Source organism: Lepisosteus oculatus, chromosome 21 (genome assembly GCF_040954835.1).
Source record: "Lepisosteus oculatus isolate fLepOcu1 chromosome 21, fLepOcu1.hap2, whole genome shotgun sequence".
Classification (NCBI taxonomy): Eukaryota; Metazoa; Chordata; class Actinopteri; order Semionotiformes; family Lepisosteidae; genus Lepisosteus; species Lepisosteus oculatus.
The window spans coordinates 2,521,835-2,535,811 of NC_090716.1; the positions used below are offsets into that span (position 1 = coordinate 2,521,835).

At 43.2% G+C, this 13,977-nt stretch overlaps 1 long non-coding RNA gene across 1 annotated transcript; it reads right to left on the reverse strand.

Annotated features, from left to right (window-relative positions):
* Window positions 1-4,722: 4,722 nt before the first annotated feature.
* Window positions 4,723-7,080, reverse strand: LOC107075830 (uncharacterized). The gene is made up of 3 exons (XR_011182951.1): window positions 7,062-7,080; window positions 6,652-6,821; window positions 4,723-5,035 (listed from the first exon to the last, which is right to left on the reverse strand). It is a non-coding gene; the product is annotated as an uncharacterized lncRNA (long non-coding RNA).
* Between the last annotated feature and the right edge of the window lie 6,897 nt (window positions 7,081-13,977).

Consider the following 13,977-nt stretch of genomic DNA (forward strand, 5'->3'; position numbering starts at 1 on the left):
GGTCAGCACACTGACGCCAGACAGAAACAGTGTTAAGTATAATGGGTATTTGCTCGCTGCGTGGATCCCCACAAAAAGGAGAAGGCAGTTTCTGGACAGAGGATCCACTGCTCGATGTTCTTTAATCTATCTGCCTGTGGGCATGAAACAAGAGGGCAGGATATTGACACAATAAGCAGGAAACATAATGAGCTTCAGAACTGTTGGCAAAGAGACTGGAGACTTCACTGGTTTCTACAAACTGCCCGGTGGTCTGTCCTCCTGATTTACTGCCCGACTCAACTGAAATTTTTCGTGTGGTTCTGCTGTTGAATGATCACTGTTTTAAATGAGGGTTATTTTGCATATTACATTTTTTCTATGCAGCTACAGAACACTACAGCATATACACTCTTGTAGTCGTAACTAGAAACTGGTGGTTTTCTTAAAAGTGTGGTTAATTCCGTTATGAATCGCAACCGTTAAGGTTTGTTAACGACACCGAAGGATTGTTGTTCGATCTGTTGCTTTTGTCTGTGCTAAATGGTTTATGGGCAAAGGTCAGAGATTATCTTGGTTGGGCATTTTTTTTTCTTATTCTTCAGACAGCATCATTTTTCATGTAATCCTTTTCTGCACCAGACAATGTCGGTCGAGAACAAATTCTTATTTGACGGGACGTTCAGCCGACACTTTTACATAACAGGACATTTTGCTGCAGCAATCTGAGTGTTGTACTGTATGTGCTCAATGGGGCAACAGCATGGCTACTCAGGATTGGAATCCCTGACCCTCATCCAGACTCCAGATGCTTGAATGTTCCTCCACACTGGGGAGATCAAAGCTACTCTAGCAAATCTAGGTGGACCTGGAGTTGTTCAGGATGCTAATTTTGGAGACCAGGAGTCTTATTTTAAAGTGATTCACCCACAAGGGCATAGGACATGCTATCTGGGCTTAATGAATAGGAAAAAGCCAAATATGACCGATTTATTTTTCTTGGTCCATCACCAAAAAATTGTAAGATATTTCATCTCATCTTAATAACGATCTAGAAATGTCAATAAGCATCAGTTCTCCCCCACGGTGATTTTTTACTTGCGACAGCCTGTTTCTGGCACTTTGTTATAAACAAAAAATATAAACCACGGAGAACTATAGATGTGAAAATATTTACACCACCATCCAGTTCTCATTAACTGAAGGAATCTGGGGAATTTGCTCATATTTTCTGAAGGAGCTCTGTGCTCTGCTGCTCCCCTCAGGAAAGTGAGATTTCTTTGCACCAGTTTCGGAGCTCCTTCAAGGAAGCAGTGCTGAAAAGCTGTGAGAGACACTCCATTACCCAGCCAGATCTCTCACTTCCACTAGCACAAAGGGATATTAAAAAGGAAAACTGGGTGCGAGGGGAGTAAAAACGTCTGAACGATCTCTAGGTTCGACCTGAGGTGCAAAAATAACACAAGTGTTCCTTTATAATAATAATAATAATAATAATAATAATAATAATAATAATAATAATTGCTTACACTTCTATAGCGCTTTTCTGGACACTCCACTCAAAGCGCTTTACAGGTAATGGGGATCCCCTCCACCCCCACCAATGTGCAGCCCCACCTGGATGATGCGATGGCAGCCATAGTGCACCAGAACGCTCACCACACATCAGATATTTTTGCCATGAAGTGAGTACAGTCCAGCTCCCTAGGAAAACCAGACTCCTTGTTTTCTTTTGTCAGTCCTTGATAGCCAGCTGGATCCATTTACAACAAAGAATAAGTGTCTTGCTTGTACAAAGTCCCACAAGGCAAATGTTACCCAACTGGCTATAATGGTCTCCTCTGATTAGAACCACTCTTATGTGATTCTGAATGTCGTGTAATTCCACATGATCAGTATGTGTCAAAAACCCAAGTTAACAATCTTTATGAAAGCGAAAACAAAGTACTGCACTGCCCTTCCGCGCGCCACCAAAATCTAGTTCAGCGTATGGGTTAGGTGCTGATGAAGGCATTAAAGGGACAGACGAATTAAAGGTTGTTTGTGACCCGCCCAGCTGGGGGAACAGCAGCCTGCCCCTGAGGGAGAACCTGACCGAACCCCCCTTGCTTTCACAAGGAATGAGCCAGGGAGCAGCTGCAAGGGTGCAGACATTGTGGTGGGACCATTGTGAGAGGGAAGCCGAGCAGGAGAGGTGAAATTATAAATGTAGGAGAGTGGAAGTAGGCGAGATTCAGCAGCCTCTCTGACTAACTCCTCACACCTCCACAAGTCCCTAATATTCAAACTGAAGCTTCTCGTCCTCTGATTCATCCCTCTGTTCTCTGTGGGTCTGCAACATGTTTCTTTTTCACTTGACAGAATATGTTCACTTCTTAATCTTGAGTTCATCTGACTGTATGGATTTCTGTTCTATGTTAATCTATAGAGTTATGTAATTGTTTAGCACGGAAATTGCCTACGTTTAATGGCATAAACTAAATAAATCATGATGATTCCTACAACTAACTCTTAGGCTAATGCATATTACCTCGTCTTCTAAACTCTAATTGAAGTTTTTTGCAGAGATTGTCGGAGTCTAGGTTTTAAGACATAAATCATACAGTAGTTAAGCAGAAATCTCTAAATTTACATTTTCATAGTTTTGTCTTTCTCGAATTGCTGGCTTGCCGTTTCTCACTTGGGCACCCTTGTAAAAGAGGCTTTGGTCTAAACAGGTGCCTTCTTGATTCAAGAATAAACAGGTGGTTTTAGTAGAAGAACAGAGCTAGAGATATCTGGCATGTGAATTGACAGTCAAACTTTGACTTTTTTAGGTATTTTTATATACCTGTTTTTTGTGACAGGCATGAGGCCTGTGAATCCGATCTCTTGTAATCCTAAGAGTAAAGATTTCCTTTTCCTGCCAATATTCAGTGCCTTATCTGCAGGTCCTTGAGACAAACGCTGGAGAACAGTCTTATTTCTACTGAGGGACTGGCCAGACTGCTGCAGGCCAGCATTGTGTGCGATGAAAGAGGAGCAGAAGGAGAACGGAGAAGAAAGAAAGAGAACACACTGTTCAGATAATTAGTAGTTTGTGTTCGCTGAAAGCAATCTCGATTTGCTTTACATATGGACTAATTATTCAGAGAGATCGACAAGATAGCCCTTCAGTTAGACAGAACTGCTGTTTCCCCACTAATCCAGATGGAAAAACTCAGATCAATTCCCTGTTTTATTGCAGTTTTATTAGCTTCTGCGCTCCTTTCATTTTCATGTACTTTATTTCTTTTGCTTATTTATTGAAATTGAACTAACCTAAGGGTAGTTAAAAATCACAGGAAAAAGAAAATCCTGCATAAAGCGTTCTGCCGTGTACTGGGTAATGAGCTGCAATCATCGGAATTCATTAAAGCCATTGCTGGAAAAGACGGAAAAGTGCAGGATGAGATTTTAGAAAAACTCAGACATGGCAGAGCCATTACATTTAATTAACTTACGTAACTTAATCACCACGAGGCAAATTCCAGAAAATGTGTGCGCGCTGCTCGAGTCAAAACAGGGTTTTTGTTCAGTTGTGGTTGTAATTAACTCTCTCGTGCAGGGATTCATTGAGGAGAGAGGCTGTCATCCTGGTGCAGCAGGGCTTCTGAATGGAGCGTCTCAGTAAAAGAGGTCATTAAAGAGCAAATGACCACAAATCCTTTGCCCACTGACATTTCCTTTCATAATTGTTCACAGTGTGCGTGTATTAGGAGTGGGCTTTGAGTCTGTGTTATCTGTATCTGTATAAATTAAAAAATATTTCTCGAAAAGAGTAGGGGTGTAACCCCAGCGTCCTGGCCAAATTTCCCATTGGCCCTTACCAATCATGGCCTCCTTATAATCCTACTAATTTTTCTATCTCATTAGACTCTGATTAATGAGCAGTTCATATTCTAGTGTTCATTAAAGCCTAATCTACCAACTGATCTGGTGTCGGATCCCATATTAGCTGTGTCAGTTAAAGAGCACGGTTGGCTGTCAGTGTACAGAGGGCACTTCTGCCCGCCTGGAGAAGGGCTAGGTGCTGAGATCATCGTGGTATTCAGATCTTTTCTTTCGTTGTTTACTTGCTAGGTGCTTTGTTTAAAAGTTCCCACATACGATTTATTTGTTAATGTATTTGGCTTGAAGGGCAATGCTGTTAAAACAGCAGCTATATCATTCTGCAGCTCACAGCTGGCAGCCCACTGAAGTTCAGCAGGTATGTGACTGGTCAGTACCTGAATAGGAGACTCCTGGGAAAGCTAAGGTTGCTGCTGGAAAAGGTGTTAGTGGGGCCAGTATGGGGTGCTCACCCTGCACTCTCTGTGGGTCCTGATGCCCCAGTATAGCATGGACACTATAATGTAAAAAGGCGCCGTCCTTCAGATCAGACATAAAACCAAGGTCCTGACTCCAAGGTAGTTTTCCAGAAAGATTATGGATGTTGTCCTAGCCAAATTTCCCCCTGGACTTTACCAATCATGGCCTCTTAATAATCCCCATCTCTGAACTGGCTTCGTCACTCTGAGAGCTGGTGTGTGGGGAGTGTACTGGCTCATCCCGGTGGGGCTGCACACTGGTGGGGGTGGAGGAGATCAGCATTACCTGTAAAGAGCTTTGAGTGGAGTGTCCAGAAAATTGCTATATAAGTGTAAGGAGTTTATTATTATCATTACATCAGTTGAACTTCTTCTGACACAGGGGGTCTCGAGCCAGAAAACACATCATTCAACATTAGAATTTGGATTCTTTACTCAAAATGATTTAATACAATGAGGAACATTGCAACTGTCCGAGTTGCTGTCCGAGTACTGATGTTTCTGGTTGAGTTCTCACTTGATAATTCAGCCCTTAAAAACATGAAGCAGTTCATTTCATGGGTCCATTTTCACAGCTTCTTCCAGCTCTTCAAGTGCTGGAGCTCTGAAGAGACCCAGAAGCCCTGCAGATACACCCACCTTCCAGGACCAGGACTGGACACCCATGCTGTGGAGGGTCTGTCCCCATGGCTGACCAGCTGCTTCATCTCCGCTGTTAAGGTTACCACCTGCAGAGCCAATATGAACATCATATATGTTGATCTGGCAGGTTGGGGTGAGTTCAGCTAATCAGAACCAAAACTTGTGTTATACAGTGTAACTCTCCACTGCTGAGTGTGAATCAGGCTCAGGGAGCTTTGAAGTACACAGCAAGCTATTAACCTGTTTCAATGTCTGTACACTTAGCTTCTGGAAGGTCCTTCTAATTGAAAATGGAGCACACAGACACAAAAAAGTATGTCAGCAATAAACATCACAACCCATTAGATAAGAGGTTGACTGCTTGGAACTATAGTTTCTTGGCCAAAATGTTGTTTTTTTAAACAGGTTCATACATCTGAGCACACAGTGTCTAAAAACTAGAAACTGTCATTTACAATGAAGAATAACAAACCGAACAAGGGAGGCACAGAGTGTACATACAGTTTTATATTTGCCTGTTACTCACTGTGCTCAGAGCTGAGCACTGTTAAAGATGAGCTGTTATTCGTGTTTTTGAGAATAGCTCCCAAGATATTAAAGATCAACAACTCCTCGTTATAATAACGAGTTGCTGCTGGAATGAAAAATAAATAAAATGGACTATCTTGATGAGAGCAGTTGTTGTGGAAAAATGTTCAGGCAATAATCATGTTACAAAAATGTCATTAACTTTCCAACTCTAAATGGTGTTTCGCAGTCCCACCTGCTTTGTATAATCATGATTGTTGCAAGTGATAAGACAAAAGTGTTTATGCAGCTGTCAAATAATGCACACAGGATAGCAACAAGGTCATTTTTTAATCTTTGGCAAGCGTGAAGAAATTACTTTCAATTTATTAGCAATAAGGCGTTGCCTTTAGACATTACCCACAACCCCAATATTAAGGCAAATACATAAATTCCCTGCATTAGAGGCACTACAGATCATAACTCAATGACTCAGGGAGAAACGCTCAATGCAGACTAATGGGAATTCTATTCCACATCATTCAGGGTCAATAATTTGTCATTCTTATATGTGAAAATGATGCCTTGTATTTAATTAAAATTGGATTTGCTATTTAACACTCTACTTTGAACAGACGACTAATTGCAAAAGAGAAAATAACTAACCATCTCTCCTGTTCTCGTTGTCCTTTAGTCAGCTGTTGGAAAAATCAATCACCTGAACTGAAGTCCGCCCCCCCCAACACTCCCCCTTTCCAAATCACCCACTTCAGCAACATAATAGCATCCTGAGTAGATGGTATTCATTTGATTCATTAGGAGAAAAACAACAGAAATCTTGAGATCTCATCAAGCCTGTCAGACTGTCAGACTGCATCAGTTCGGTCTTTCTTTTTTTATACCTCTACCCTGGATTTGAAGAAAAATTAGTTTTAAATGCTACAGAAAAAAAGACTGTAATAACAAAATATATTGCATTGTATACAGTATATAGACTGTAAAGTACTGTATATTCTACCTGTAAATGAAAAATGACTATATGCCACATGTAATTTGTTATACTAGAATTTGTAAAGGATTGTATTAACTGAGTTCTGTTACAACCGAGAAAGCTAAATGCAGTGAAGGTCACAAAAATGCACATGTACAGCAGGACAAATCACATTCCAGCCTGTTGCACAGTTCTGTTACTCACAGCACAAGGTGGGTGTTCTGACAAACATGGTACCGATGTCTGCTGCTCGTGATAAGATTGCAGTCCACGTGGGATCTTACGTATTCCAGAAATCACAGGACTTGCGTAACAACTGTGTTTCTCCCTCTTGCCTCTGAAAAGCGTCAGTTGGCCTGCAGGGGTTAGTGAACCTGAGGTCACGTTTTGGGAAGATGAAATAAAATATCAGAACCCAGCAGAGTATCATAAGAAATGCATTAAACAACATCAAGAATGCAGAAACAGATCATCTTTTTTTGTATACAGCCTAAATTTTCCCCAAGATACAATTTGCCATTTTCAAGTAGAGCACTAGAGAAGTTCTAGATTTATATGCAGTTGTAGTTAGTCATTTTGAAAGAAAAAAAATAGAAAATGTCAAGCCTGCTCACTCTAAAGCTCCAAAGAGTGGTCATCTGCATCCGATACAAAAAACTCTTTATTCCAACACCATTGCTAACACCCTCCAGCCTCCTACGCTAAGGGATACACTAACTTGTTAACCCTTTAGAAGTCAAGATTCATTTGAAAATAAGATTCTTTCTATTAGATCATTCAAAACAAGGTTTGATTAGTTTTTCTGTTGAAAGAAAAAGAGAAAATGATTTATGTGGCTAGCTGGCTCTGATTGACATTGCTTGGACAAAATTAGCCGAGCTCCATTCAGGGGAGGGTGGGATAAGTTAACCAGGGCAACATAGCGCCCCCTCCTGCCTGCTCGGCCTTTGCAGGCATGTGATGCGGTCAGTGAGGGACCTGCCTCAGTGCCGGTCAGCTCTGACCCTCCTGCAGGGGGAGCTGCTGCCTGTGATGAGGTCAGGGTGACTGGAAGGTGGGTGGGGCCAGGGCCAGATTTTGGTGTTCGTAGGCCCTGGGCACTTTCACTCCGCAATGTGCAGAAAGAGGGGGAAACGCAATTAAAATACGTCGATTGACATGATGCACTTTAAACTCTTCTAATGCTAAACCATGTGATTGATGGAGCGAGCGACCATCATTTCAATACTTCTAGTTTCTAGAACAGCCGCTAGATAGTGTAGGATTATTGATCTGGAGCACCGAGAGTCGATCGCAAGCATGTTGTTTCAGCTCGTTTTCCGTCAGTCACTAGTGTTTCCCTCCTTCGTAGGCCCTAGGCCCTGTGCCTACTGTGCCACCAACGAACACTGTGGATACAGTGCCTAATGGGATCTCCGGTACTGGATGGGGTGAGGGGCATGAGGACAGTGACCGGGGGCATTGTACCCGTGAGCAGAGGCATGTAAAAACACAAGTGGCTGTGCCTAATCGGGTGGATATAAACAAAATAATTCCGTTAAACAAATAATTAAATAATGTAACGTGAAGACCCCCAGGGGGGGAGACTCACACCAGTGGGCTCGGACCTTTTTGGAGACGAAGCGTCTCGCTCGCTTTTGATACTGGCAGCTGATATTCCCTTCCCCGCTGTGATCTGACTACCCCCTCAAGCACCTGCAGCAGCTCATCAGACAGGTCTCCCGCCGGACTCAGCTTTCGCAGCAAAGAGGAAGAAGGCAGGGGGCAAAAATCAATCCAGCGGGCTCTTTCAGAAGAAACGTTGGCGCACGCGCTGGGGGCATGCGTAGAAACTGCAGGTAAGAGCAGGACCCACTTCTTTACACAAAGGGAGGCGGGAGTTTGGAACACGCTACTGAAGGGGGATCCTGAGTGAAGTGCTTGAATCACAAGTCCCTGACTACCAAACAAGCTGAACGGCCTTTCCCTCATTTGTACGTTCGTAAAAGATTTCAGAACGTATTTGCTCTGCATGTTCTTCGGTGGGGGGGGATCATCTCGTTGTTGAAACACCTTTTCGTCTTTAACAAAGGCACCCCTGCTTGCTGTCGCCTGCACCTTGAAATCTTTTCAGAAACCCGTTTTCCAGAGCACAAACACTTCTCTCTGTCCTTCATTTTTCCTTGTGCAAGAAGGAAAAAGCAGCAGATTGAAGTCATAAGCAAAGGTGTGCTGCAGTGACTTAGCTGAACATCTACAGCACTGTACAAATGAAATAGTGTGCTCAGTCTTTATCTCAGCCGTGTACACTAATCAAAAAGGAAAATAAATCAGAATTCAGTGGATTAACATTTCATGAAAGGAGTGAAAATGGCTTATTAAAGGTTTAAATTGCACTATTGGAAAATTGTCAAGAGGTAATGAAAAGCACCAAGATTTCTTATAGACACAATTCATGCCTGCTGTGTGCACTGTACGTTCCCACTTGCATTTGGAGTACTGTACACATATATTTTCTTCTTTTTTTGTGTTGGTGCATTGAAAAGGGAAAACTCGAATTATTCTTTCTTCAATAGCACTGAAGTTGAGATAAGCTCAAAATGAGTTTGAAACAATCATTGATCGCAGCTATTGATTGCATGTGCGCTGTGTCCGGGTAGGTGTAGAGCTGTTTCCAAGATGCTTCGCAAGGCTGGCAACTAGCTCTTTCGCCAGAAAGAAGCGGAGTGGTGGTGCTGTGGCTCAGAATCTGCACCTGTAACTGGAAGGTTGCTGGTTCAAATCCTGCTGCCAGCTTAGAAATCCTGCTCCATTGGGCCCTTGAGCAAGGCCCTCAACCCCAACTGCTCCAGGGGCGCTGTACAATGGCTGACCCTGCGCTCTGACCCCCAGCTTCTCTCCCTGTCTGTGTGTCTCATAGGGAGCAAGCTGGGGTCTGCGAAAAGACCAATTCCTAATGCAAGAAATTGTATTTGTCCACTAAAATGATTTTAGAAAAAAAAAGACATTGAATTACCAGCAACTATTGCTGCATGCTGTATTGTTGTGCATTTGATAAATAAACTTTGATTTGATATTTACAACACAAAGGTCACAGTTCACCACGTCTCTCATTCTGTAGCCAGATGTCAGACACCCGGTAAAAAACACCAATGTCAAGAAAACTACCAAAAACTACCTGCTCCAGTTTAATGGCCTCTCCCAGCTGTTTTAAAGAGACTTGGTAAACCTGGAGACTCACTGACCAGCCCTCCAGGACCAGGACAGGGGACACCTGTTCCTAAGGGGGAAAAATGTGTTTCTGTTTTGCCAAGTTAGTTCTGCTTTTGAAACGAGCAGAAGCTTGAAAGGATATTCCAGGGAAAGATGCTTTCTATTTACACATGCCATGGATCCGTCTTGAAAATAGGCCAATGTCATTAATTAACGTCATCCTCTGACTGCAAGGCTGCATGATCTTCCTTCAGTGGTGAGATTATTACTCACATAAAGCCACTCGATATGAGCAGCAGGATTCCTGAGGCCGAGCCCTGTGAGTCTTTGAAGTGCCTCCAGTTCAGGACGACAAACCTACAGCATGAACCCCTTTTGATATTATTAGGCAACAAAGCCAATGATCTAACAAGGTTACAGAACACGTTCCCTTCCCTCTGTCTGTCTGCCCGGTTCTTCGTCAGACCGTGGAGACCTTGTGCTAACGCCGACAGCTTTTTTTAGCTCCACTTAGCTCCCCACACAAAACTGATTTATACGCTGGGAAGGTATTTCTGAAGACCGAGGAGAGGTTGGGGTCAGGAATAATGCTGCTGCTGCTGCAGTGATCCCTTGTCTTTGATTCATTATTCAGCCAAATAAAATCACAGGAACTGTAATAACGCAGTTCTGCCCCCCCCCTTAAGAATGAGGACTACGGCGACGAATTAGGACTGGCATTTGTGTGTAATCACCTACCTTCAAAAGTTAAATGTTAATTGAGAAGGTTTGGGTCTGGGTGGCTTGTTCTAGCATGCGTGAGGAAGGTTTTCTCCGTTAACGACATTAAAATTGAGGAGGCAGAATCCTTTCCCCCTCGCCATCGTCTAGTATATGTAACGCCGGTTCATGCTTCACCACTGGTTCTGAAAAAGTCCGGTGGGCTGACTTAGAGGGTTTTGAATAATTGACTCCCGGGTTTCCCCCCTAGTCTTCTTTATTCTTTTCAGGGAGAGGGTGAGGAGTGCGCAGGCGCCAGCGATTGTCAGCTCCACATGCTGTGAGAAAGTTTTGGGTGCGTATCGTGGGAAGGAATACTAATGAGCTCTTGTTGTCGTTTCACAAGCCTGAGGAGAGCAGAATCTCTAAAGAGATTAATTAACATTGAATAATTAATTAATTGTCTAATTTTGTTTTTTTGAATACATAGTCAAAGTTTGCTATATTTTCAATTAGGGTGAAATATTGTCATAAAATACGCAAATGGTGTTAACAGAGGTCTTTTTACAGATTTCCATCTCCTCGGCATCGTGGTGTTGTTCAAATATGTTCCCATAATTAAGAGCAACTGCATGCTCATACATGGCAGAAATAGCTCCTCACTCTTATAATTCATTTATTTGGTTGACGAGGTTATCCATAGTGACTTGCATTTGTACCTACTTGTAGAGCAGGGCATTAACTGGAAATATCTGAGTGAAGTACCACTCAGATCTCTTAACCAGCTTCCACACTACACCTACTGTACATGGAGGGGCATTTAAAACTAAGAACAAGAGGCACTTCTGTACCCACAGGGGTGTGGGAGTGTGGAACAGTCTGCCAGGATGAGATCTGCCAATCAGGACAGCAAGCACTACTTTACACAAAGGATTGTGGAAGTATGGAGCAAGTCATGTGGCTGAAGCTGATATCCTGTTTTTTTAATGAGATCCGCTGACGAGTTACCTCCTAACTACCGAACAGGTCGTGGGCTGAATTTATCCTTGCTTGCCTGTTCCTCCCTCACCCTCCTCTTAGCCACCCTTCACACTACTGCCCTTGTAGTAAAATCTATGCGTCTCTGACTCCATGCGGTCTGACTTAATTTCGTAATTTTAACGTGGAATATGAGCTTTGGGCATGCGGTATACAAATCTTCATGTTTTGAAAATAAAAGCCTTTGCTGAAGACGGTAAGAGAGCTAGAGAACACTGTGTATGCCATTTGAGGTCTTCTGCTTTCCCAGAGAAAGATCTGTTTGAGAAGCACCAAAAATAAACGGGAGAATTCCACGTAGATTCGTACAGCTTTTGCAGAAATGCGAGACGCAGACGAATCCCAAACACAGATGACGCGCCACTGACATTCCGCTGGGAGGTAATTAAGTGCTAATCCACCTTTGATGGAAACGTCTTTCGTCTATGATCTACGTGGCTTTAAAAAAAAAAACTTGTTGAATACGGAACGCACAAAAAAGCACAGATCCTCTTCCTAGCTTCCCAATGTCTGCTTTTCATCAAACGCCGGTGACCTTTACAGAGATCTTCTGCGGCGCAGTATTGATTCAATTTATTCTTTTTATAGCATTTTTTGATTGAAAATGATACTAACTCGAGAGCAAAAAATGAAGTATTTCTTTACTTTCCAGACCGCGCTCTGACTTTTCGTAATTTCGTAATTTTTCAACACGGCACGGTACCCTCGGAGCCCCCCAAAGAACTCACACCCCGTCTTTGTGGGCGAGAAGGGGTATCATTTCGGGATCGTAAGGTACAGCTGGCGTAGGCGGAAGAATAACTCACACCTGTCCTAAAAAAGAAAATATTTCGTCCTGTACTGAACGTCACTTTAAGTTCAGCTCGTTCACGGCATTGTGCGAATGTGCAGTGATGTACACTAATATCGAGCAAAGGTTGACATTTTCTTTAGTGAAGGAACAAGTAATAGGTTTATTCCATGCTGAAAAGAGAAGAAAACACAACGTTTCGGGCGTGGAACCTTCTTCACTGCCGAAATGTTGTGTTTTCTTTCTTCTCTTTTCAGCATGGAGTAAACCTTTACTTGTTCCTTTGCAGCCTACGCATGCTGACGCAGCTCCCCACCTCAACTACCAATTTCTTTAGTAGCCAACCTGACCCATTCGTTCTCTTAAATGTGAAGATACGCCTTTGGCATTATTTATTCGTCAGGCGTTTTCTTCATTAGGGTGTATTTGTATTTGTATTCTGTCGCTTGCTCCCAAAGTTACGCACTCAGCTCCCACTCCACCGCTGCGTCGAAATGCGGCGCCGCTTGCGCTTGAACACGGAGACCGGAGTGTTTCCTCTGCACGGTGGATCTGTATGGGTGTTCTTAAAGGAGAGAGGGGTCGTCGTAGTCATCCGTGTGGACAAAGATCTAGCGTGCTCCTGACTCCTGCTTCGCCGCGGCAGCTCACGGAAATTAAAAACAAAAATCTAGCGAATTCACACAAAAAAACTGGACAGAAGCATCGGTACGTCGTCACAGAAATAGATTCATTAGACCCGCGGCTTTTTGTGTTACTATAACAGATTCCCGAGACTACCAGGAGCCTCAAATTGGCTTCTTTGTTGTGTTGTTGTTGTTGTTTTTTTTTTAAGGCTTAAGTTTGGCGAGTTTCTTGTTGCAGTACATTAGGATACTGCAATAAGAAACCCACAAAACTTAAGTCTTCACACCAACGTTTTTTACTTCGATAATACAGTAGCTAAAGCGGTTTATTTCCACACGCAACCTTCACCAATCCTCCCAAGCGAGAGTCGAATGCAATGAAAAGCAGAATTAATCAAAGGGGCAGGCTCCCTGTATCTTAGATTTGAAATCTGCACAGGTCTGTTGCTTTTTCCTCAAAACATCTTCTTCAGTTCCTAATGGGGACAACAACCCCTTTAGTAACTGATGTCAGTTCAGGAGCCCCCAATTCCTGTGCTTTATTCACTGCGTTGTTACACAGCAGTTACATTGTAATAAACACCCAGGGAAGATATTCTACAAACCCACTGGCATATTCTGAAAGCATAGCTTTCATCCCCACTCCATCAATGCTAACTCTTGTAAAATAAAGCTCTGCATTGTTTTTAATAAGCTCTTAATGTAGTGACTGTATCCATCTAATTTTACAATTGCATGGCAACTATACAATTCTGGGGGGCTGCTATCCTCATCCTGGGGATGTTTTTGCGGGTTTTTATTCCTTCTGAGCACTCAGTTAAAATTATTAGGAGGCCATGATTGGTGAGAGTCAACTGGAAATTTGGCCAGGACACCAGGGTAACACCCCTACTCTTTTCAAGAAACGTCCTGGGATGTTTAACAATCATATAGAGTCAGGACCTCAGTTTTACATCCCATCTGAAGGACAGTGCCTGTTTACACCACAGTGTCCCCGTCACTATACTGGGGCATTAGGACCCACACAGACCCCCCTGCAGCGGTGAGCACCCCCTGCTGGCCCCACTAACACCTCTTCCAGCAGCAGCCTCAGCTTTCCCAGGAGTCTCCCATCCAGGTACTGACCAGGCTCACACTGCTGAGCTCCAGTGGGGCTGCCAGCTGGGAGCTGGGAGCTGCAGGGTC